Below are 8793 nucleotides of genomic sequence, written 5' to 3' on the forward strand. Positions count from 1 at the left end.
CCAGGGAAAGAGGCCTACTCCTCTGTAGCGCTCCAGCTGTGTGTACAAGGGAAGCACACAGTGCTCTAGTGACCTTGCTGTGGTCATGACAGCCTGGGGCATATGGCCATGCGAGCTTATTGTCAATATCACTTCTACTCAGAAATAGGATTGGAGGCAGCAATTAAAGGTTTCCAAGACCCTTGAGTGTCGTTAGGGGCTTGTCACTGCTTTTCTCCAGCTCCAGGATGAATGGTTCCCAATTGTCTCCTATCAAATTAAAACTCCTTATCATAGGCTGTAGCATCCTCTGCTAATTGGCTCCTGCTTACCTAATTCATCTTTTATTCCAGAGCACCTTGTCCCCTCGCCTGAGAGAGCGGTCTCGAAAGCCTTCTAATTGCCAGCCCTCTTCAAATCAATTCTATTCAACAGATGTGCCTTGGATTTCCTCTGCAGAGTCGGGGCCTGATAGAAGGGGAAGTGGTTAGGTAAACGAGTCAGATGTCACAGGCATTATAACACAAGACACTTTCACAGGAAGGAGACAGAAGACCCGAATCTGAGTCTCAGACTGTCTTTAGAAGCTGAACCCTGAGTTTTTGTTCAGGAAGCTTGGAGGTCATGCTGTAGAGTTGCTTTAAGAATTCAAGGAGATTGTATGTATTTATGGGTATATATTTATATATATATATGTATGTATGAACATATGCATGCGTGTTTGTATCTATCATTTCTTCTATCTCTTACCCATTTCTACATATTTACAAACACATTTAATATATCGTGTGTGTGTGTGTGTGTGTGTCCCACAAAAATATAACGCCACTTTTACTGGAGACATGAAATTGTTACTTCTGTCTACAGAAATCTATTAGGCCTTCCTGGAGGAGAAGGGACTTGAGTGGAATTTTCCTGCTTCAGTGGACATGGGAGAAAAGGACAGGCTGAGTGCATGCAGCTACATGCTGAACCAAGGAGGTAGAAAACAGGTAGGTGGGGCCAGTGAGATGGTTCAGTGGTTGAAGGCACTTGCTGCCAAGTCTGAGACTCTGAGTTCAATACTGGCCTCGACATAGTAGGAAGAGAGAAAAGATTCCTGAAAGTTATCCTGACCTCCACATGCTTGCCCTGCTCCGTAATAAATAAATGTAATAATTTTTGTGGGGACAGGATCTCCTATGTAGCCCTGATGACCTGAAACTTGGTGTGTAAACGAGGCTGACCTGAAACTTACACAGACCTGCCTTTGCGTCCCAAGTCCTGGGATTAAAGGCACACAGCACCAAGCCCTGCAAAATACTTTGGGAAAGAAAGCAGCTACTTGCATTCTGGCTGGTAAGGTACCCCTGCAAGCATATTTTGCATGGGCTATTGCAGGTGGAGACTTAAAAGGTGGCCCTAGTGAGACAGTTGGTAGCAATATACTCTGCCCAGGCCCCGACTCCCTCCCTACTCAAATGTTACCTGTCTTCTTGGTCCAGGCTACGGACCTCATGCAGACTTTCCCTTAAGCAAGCTTTTGGCAGCCCTTGGCCTATGCAGCAGGTACTGCACAATTAGTTGCTGCCCGGGTTCATGCATCTTTCGTAGGTGGGGATGAGACCACAAAGGAACAGCCTCGGAGATGTGAACCCAGTAGCTTAGTATAGGGAGGGACCTGACACCTTTTTTCCTGGTGACCTCACAGGAGCCATCAGCCTCTTTGATCCTCCTCACATATCACAGCAGCACAAGGGCCTCCTGTTCCTAGCAAGATTCTGAGAACTAGGGAGGTGGTAACCTTAGAACTTACAGGGAAGGGTGCAGCCCGGGAGAGCCTTTACTTCTTTAACTGGAAGAGCCTGTCTGCTTTATATTGGCTTGTTTGCCTGGAAGGGCCTGGAGCCTCTAGAGCTGAGCACCTTCCCTGTTGTTCCCAAGCAAATAAAACCTAGCTGGGCCTTTTCCACACGCCACAGATGTCATCCTTCCGGTTCTGGTTAGCGTAAGGTGGTGTGTACAGCACCCTCAAATCTGAACCAAACTCCTGGGAGGACAGAGCTTAGGGCTGGGAGAATTGGCACTCTTGACAATTCCCCTGACATCAGCGCCTGATCTGGGATTGAAACTGAGCGTTGTTGTTGTTGTTGACACTGAGCACACCTACCTCACCCGGAGAAGGCCCTCTGCCCTCCCAGGCCTGAAGCCCTCTGGTGCCAGGAGAGGCTAACAAGACACACCAGGGGAAAATTCTCTGAGAATTGATTCTTGCTAGGAATCAAGGGAATAGTGAGGCCATCGTGGGTGAGAGGAAAAGGCTGTGTGTGTAGTTCAGGATTGAATGTTTCACATTCAGTTGAGGCCACCACTAAAATGAAGTGCAGGGGCACAGGAGATTGTGGCTGGGTTCAGGATTGTAAGCCCCTAGAAATAGTGAGGAATAGTAAGTGAGCAGGAACATAAAGGACATACGGAGCCCCTACGACGTAAAGGGTGGGAAGAGAGGCAAAGCAAGGGGTCCTGGCTAGCAGAATGGGTTGTCTTGCTAATGGTGCTCATATGTCTGGGAGGGCACTTGGGCTTGGGAAGTCTGATTCTAGAGTGGTTGGCAGGTCACATCCTTGCCAGAAGACCAGGTGGCACGAGATGTCTTCCTCTTCCATCCTGCACCTGCCCTCCCACGCACAGCTGACCCAGGAAGACTGCTGGGTGTTTTCCTCTCTTTGTTTTCAGCCTTTCTCTCATCCTCCTGCTCGTCCTCTCTGTGTTCAAGTCCCAGAAGGGGCTGCAGCAGAGCTTGCGCGCGCCTGCCTGTCCTCCTCTTCAGCCTGCTGCTGTGATGCTGATCACCCAAGTTGAGACCTTTCGGTTCATCAGTCACAGTTTGAGACTTCTCTTGAGTTCATATTCTCTGCCTTTCCCTCTCCTTTCTCCCCCTCCCCACTTCTCTTTCAAATTTCCTCATGCTGCTATGCTCAACATCTCCTCCTGCCCATTTATTTACTGGGCTTTCTTGAGCACTTTTCCCTCACAAAGGATAGAAAGAGAAGGCCAAGAGAAGTTGAAAAGAAAAACACTGCTGTGGGAAGTCCTTCTGCATATGTTCTGCTTTTATTGGTTAATAAAGAAGCAGGTTTTGGCCAATGGCTTAACAGAATATACCCAGGCTAGAAGATATATATATATATATATAGAGAGAGAGAGAGAGAGAGAGAGAGAGTAGGACAGAGTCAGTGAGAAGCCACGTAGCCTCCTCCAGGAACAAACATGCCAGAACCTTGCCGGTAAGCCACAGCTATGTGGTGATTAACCAAAAATATAAGAGCTAGCTAGCAATACACTTAAGTGATTGGCCAAGCAGTGATTTAAATAATGTAGTTTCTGAGTGATTATTTTGGGGCTGAGCAGCTGGAAGCAAACTAACAATCTTCCCCCAACAAGACATGATTTAAAAAAGTTAAATTTTGCAAAGGAATACACATGACCGCTTCTTTCACTAAGTTGTCTCTGACTTCTGTCCTCATGAAGGTGAATTGTGCTTGCTTGAACTCTCAGCAGGCTTCTTTGCACGTATCCCTTTCTATCAACAGTCTATAGGACAAACCCTTGCCTGTGCACAATGCAGGTCTGTAATAAGGGTCTTAGAGTACTCGTCATGTTGAATATGTAGTATAAGGCAGTCTATGATAGTCCTAGTCGGCTTTTCTATTGCTGTGATAAAACAATCTCCAAAAGCAACTTAAGGGGGAAGGGTTTATTTCTTTTGCCTTAGAGCCCCTTATTAAGGAAAACTAGGTCAAGAACTCAAGGTAGGAACCCGAAGACAGGAAATAAAGCAGAGACTATGGAGGAGTGTAACTCACTGGCTTGTTCCTCATGGCTTGCTCTTCATGGCTTGCTCAGCCTGATTTCTTATACAACCCGGGTCTCCTTGCCCAGGGGTGATACCTCTCCCAGGGCAATCCCTCGGCAGTCATTAATTAATAAATTCCCCCCAGCCTTGCCTAAAGGTCAGTCTGACGGAGGCATTCTCCCAACTGAGGTTTCCTTTTCCCAGTTGCTTTAACTTGTATGAAGGAAACAAAACAAAGAAACAAACAAAAGAAATTAGCCAGCACAATGCTATTTCACAAAAATGTCATGTCAGAAAGGAGACATTTCACATACCACAATATAGATCTTCTATCAGCAAAGCTGAAAACCCACACTTCCCCACATAGGTGATTGACTCTGTGGGGGTCATTTCTAGCCTTCATCTCTAAGAATACACAATGTAGAGAACAAGGTTCCTTCATAAGTCTGTGGTACACATCAGATGAGATTTTCCATGTGTGTTGTGCTGGGCCTGTAGACAATGCTTAGTGACTCAGCAATTATCTTGTTTCTAAGAGGCAGAAGTAGTACAGAGGGAGGTGACGCCTAATGGTGAGGGACGTGGAAGCAGCTGGCTCTGACTGACGTTGGCAGTTTGGAGAAGATAAAACCAAACACTCTGTGTGTGATCCTTCCACTGCCATAGAGCAATATCTGAGATAATCAATTTAAAAGCAAGAGTTGTTTCTTTTGACAACATTTTTGGGGATTTTGGTTCACAATTTGTTGGCTCCATTGCTTTTGGAGCAACACAATAGTAGGAGCACACGGAAGGGGAAACTTCTCACTCTTGGCAGTCAAGAAGCAAAGAGGGGAAGGAAAAGGGGGCCAGGGTTTGCCTTCACTTTGAGGGCATAGCAGCTATGATCTAACTTCCTACCACTAGAAAGGAAGGTTCAATATAAGGTTCAACCCACCTCTAAAGGTTCAACCATGAGGTGGGCTTTTCCACTGAATGTGAATTTTCATTGAATATGCTTTTTCACTGAACGTTCAGCAGAAGTCTGCAAGGAAGAAATTACTATTGCGCATGTCAAGTTGAATAGATCACGGCTCACAGAACTTAGACAAAGCTGACAAAGGTCATGCTGCCAATAAAACACAGGGCTTATTTATTTATTGTTTGTAATTTTCTTTTTGTGTTCCTTGAGACAGGCTTTCTCTGTGTAGACTGTTCTGGAACTAGCTCTGTAGACCAGGCTGGCTTCAAGCTCATAGAGATCTGCCTACCTCTGCCTCCCGAGTGTTGGGGTTAAAGGCGTGAGCACCACTGCCCCACTACAGAGCTTACTTTCAAACACAAATTTACTTGATCTATCTATCAGTCTATCACGGACAAAGGCTCAGGAGCAAAAAGGTTTAGGGTCATTAAACTGTGCAACCAGACATAGGATGAATATGGAAGGTGACTTACAGAGATAGAGAGAAAAGGACATGGGCTTGGGAAATTCAGTGTAGGCTGAGGAATAAGGGCTTTCTCCCACAAATACTAGAATATTCCTTTTGGAGTCAGTATGGAAGGGGTGTGGAAAGGTTCAGATTGTGTCCTGGTTCTTCTTGAGTCTGATAGTTAAAGGCTCAACAAGGTTCCATTATGAGGGGAGTAGAGATGAGCAAGAAGGATTGGCACTAGCCTGTCTGTTGTCTGTGGTCATTGGAAATATATTTTGTCTTTTGTCCACTGATGGTGTTTATAGGATTCCCAGCTCAAATATTGGTGTCCGGGTTCTGTGAAAACAGCCGCTGGGTAGTACTGGGTGGCAAATCTCAGTACAAGAACAGTACTGAGAAGGTGGACACGCCTCTGAGAGAGCGCCCTGCGCTACACTGCTGCTCTGGGCTACCAACTACTATTGGGCTAGGTGCTCCCATCCCAAGAGGTTTTGTCCTGAAGTTTGAAAGGGTTTTCCTGAAGCTGAGCCTTGCACAGTTCCCTGGTCTCTCAGAACTTCCGTTTCCTTCCGCAAAGCGGTGACAGCTCAGGAAAACTTGCACGAACTGGATAGACGGAATCAGCACCTGTGTGTGAGCAGCCTGTGATCACTCCCCAGGCCTTCCTATTGGCCATCTCAATAAACTTCTTCCTTCTCTCCCTACCCCAAAGTAAACAAAATTAAAAATAGTAATTAAGGTTAATTGGGGAAACACGAGTGGGATAGTAAAGTAGGCACCGGGTATGCGGAGTCAGTTTTACCCTGGCCTTTCTCATTTCCAGACAGCAATTCCAGACATGAACTAAGATGATTACAGGCAACTCGGATGCCTACCCTGAATCCTTCTACGGAAGCACTTTCTACATGCAAATGCTGGCTTCTCTTACCCTTGTTATTTTTATTGATCTTTAGAACAATCCTGTCGGAGGAAAATGTACCCAAGGCCACCTCGTCACTGGTGTGGCACAGTCAGAATTCTCCCTGCAGCCTCCAACCACAAAGCCCCTCCTCTGATAAGTAACCTCAATGTTAGCTCAGTACCCACTCCTCCCAGAGACACCTGTCCACCAGGGCGGACTCCATGCCAAGGTCTCTCATTTGTCACGGTGACTTTGTGAGCAGCCAGCATCCTGGGCTCCTGCATCTGACTTGTTACTTCCTAACCCATGGCCATTCTTTTCATGGCCAGCAGAGAAAATGTTCTTAGTCACATCCCTGATTCCCCTGCCTTACCTATCCTTCCAACCGAAAAAACAAGATCATAGATAACGTCTTCCTTGGGTCTCTGAATTGAGGTTCTGTTCTCTCACGGATCAAGGGAAATTCCTACTCATGCCTTGGAATCTGTGCTCCTCCTACAGAAAGCTCCTCAGAGCCATTAGAAGCCTATCTGTACTACCGTCTCCTGTAACTGTAGCTACGTTATCAGGAAGAGGACTTGGTGACTTGTGACATCAAAGTACCGCTGACACGAGATGGGTCAAAGGGTGAAATGTTTTAGCCATATGGTTAGTACTGGGGTCATCTGAGCTCAATTTTAGGGGAAGAATTGAATGCATATAGTTCACAGTACCCAAGATTCCCACATGTCACCGAGGGGAATGTCAATATTAAAGTCTGTAGAAATGGGAGAAACGGTCTCTAAATATACCAGGCAAGGTGGTATCTTTTATTTCTGCTAGTGGGCTTCTGGCTAGTAGCTCATCAGGCAATGATTCACACATCCTTCTGCACACTGACATTTACTTATTATTTTAAAAAAAATTTATTTTAAGTGTGTATGTTGCAGGGTATGCGCAGGCAGGTGCAGGTGCTTTTGAAGAGGTACCTGGTCTCTCCAGAGCTGAAGTTATGGTAGTGTGGCTGCTGGGACCAGTGTCAGGTCCCTGGCAAAGCAGCGGGTGTGCTTAACTGCTGAGCTATTTCTCCAATCTCTCTCTTTTGCCTTCCCCCCCCCTTTTTTTTGAAGAGGTCATGCACATTTTCAAGACCTCACCACCTGATTGAGGAACCCCAGGTCTCAGTGAGAGACTGGGCCGAGAAAACAGCCTGGAGCTCACCTGAAGACTGAAGGCTCATATCTGGCCTTCGCTTGCATGCCACACACATCATGAACAACCATACACCATTGAACGAAACCAAACCACACACTCCTGGCCTGTGCCCTGAGCAGCCCAGGTCTTCCACAAAACACCATTATCAGGACATTCTTACTGGGCCACCAACAGCTGAGTTCTGTGAGTTCTGCCAGTCAGAGCCTAAGAGAACAAAGAAGCAAGCTACCACTATCATCAGAATTGTCGCAGTGTCCCCTAAGGACCTCTGTAAGGATGCTGAAAACTGCCTTATAGTTGGTTCTGCCTAACTGGAATTGTGCCAGATAAGGCACGTCGGGCATCAGATTCTCCAATTGTGTAAATTTTACTTCAACTGCATTGCAACTGTCTTTGGCCCTCGTTCACTTGAAACTCCAACACACACCTTCCAGTCCAACCCTTCCATTAGACGGAAAGACTACTAGCTTCTGGTGCTCTTTCTATATTTTGAATACATTGAGGCAATAACTGTGTCTTCTGCCTAAAACATGCCTGGGTGGGGTGGTGGCTGATTTCTCTTTGTTAACGTGAAACCCCGAGTTCTCTCATTTTAATCATGGTGCTTCTGTCCTTTTTAGTCTGTGGCTTTTGCTAGAAGGCTTATTAATTCCCTGCTGCTAAGAGCGGATTAGACCATCTGTCAGGGCTGCTCACCTGATAGAGAAGACGCTAACAATAGCAAGGAACACTCTTGATCGGCCTGCTACTACTCTCCGGACACTGGACCCAATTCCAGACCCAAATTCTCGATTTCATTTACCCTGAAGGTTTGGTGTTCCCATTGTTACCAAGTCACAGGTGTGAGAATGAGGCTCGCAGCGTCTGGAGGACAAGTTCAAGGTCAGAGAACCTACCTCTGACCCAACATTCGGTGTTCCCAGCAATTTACTTTGAACTTTTCACTGAAGGATATTTTTACTTTTCCTTGTTTTAAAAAAAATAAAGCACAATAAATGAAAAAGTTACCATAAGCGTGGAAAAAAAACCTAGTTATTTTGTAATTCTCCTTACTTCTCTCTGGGGTGTTTTCTTGGTTGGATCCATTCCCATTCATTTTTAGGAGCTACAGTTGGGCAGGCGTCTCTACCACGCGTTTCAGTGGAGGTTGGAACTGCAGCCGCCTACCAGGTCTGCCACTGACTCGCTCTGCGCCGCTCAGCTTTGCTGGCATGATTGTCCTTACAAACCAGCCTCGTCTGGGAATGGTGTGCATTTGTTAATTACCTTTGCAGAGCCAGCAGATGGTGCAGAACGTGCTGTATTGTCGCAGGACCCAAGCCAAAAAAAGAGATGAGGGAGTGAGGGTGGCATCTGTTTATTTGTTTAATTTCTTTGCAAGGAAATGGTGGGTATAAAAATAAAACCGGTCATCACCAGGCATTTCAAAATGAGGAATGTCTATCATGGGTTCCAAATAAGCTCCTCTTTTT

General features: G+C 46.0%; 1 long non-coding RNA gene across 2 annotated transcripts; it reads left to right on the forward strand.

Annotated features, from left to right (window-relative positions):
• The first annotated feature begins 520 nt into the window (after window positions 1-520).
• On the forward strand, window positions 521-8328 carry LOC125387523 (uncharacterized). Of its 2 annotated transcripts, XR_015738580.1 has the most exons (4): window positions 521-638; window positions 847-971; window positions 6629-6775; window positions 7942-8328. It is a non-coding gene; the product is annotated as an uncharacterized LOC125387523 (long non-coding RNA). The 2 variants fall into 2 exon arrangements; XR_007227884.3 differs by lacking the exon at window positions 6629-6775.
• Window positions 8329-8793: the final 465 nt, after the last annotated feature.

Source organism: Myodes glareolus, chromosome 8 (assembly GCF_982192425.1).
Source record: "Myodes glareolus chromosome 8, mMyoGla1.1, whole genome shotgun sequence".
NCBI classification, from domain to species: Eukaryota; Metazoa; Chordata; class Mammalia; order Rodentia; family Cricetidae; genus Myodes; species Myodes glareolus.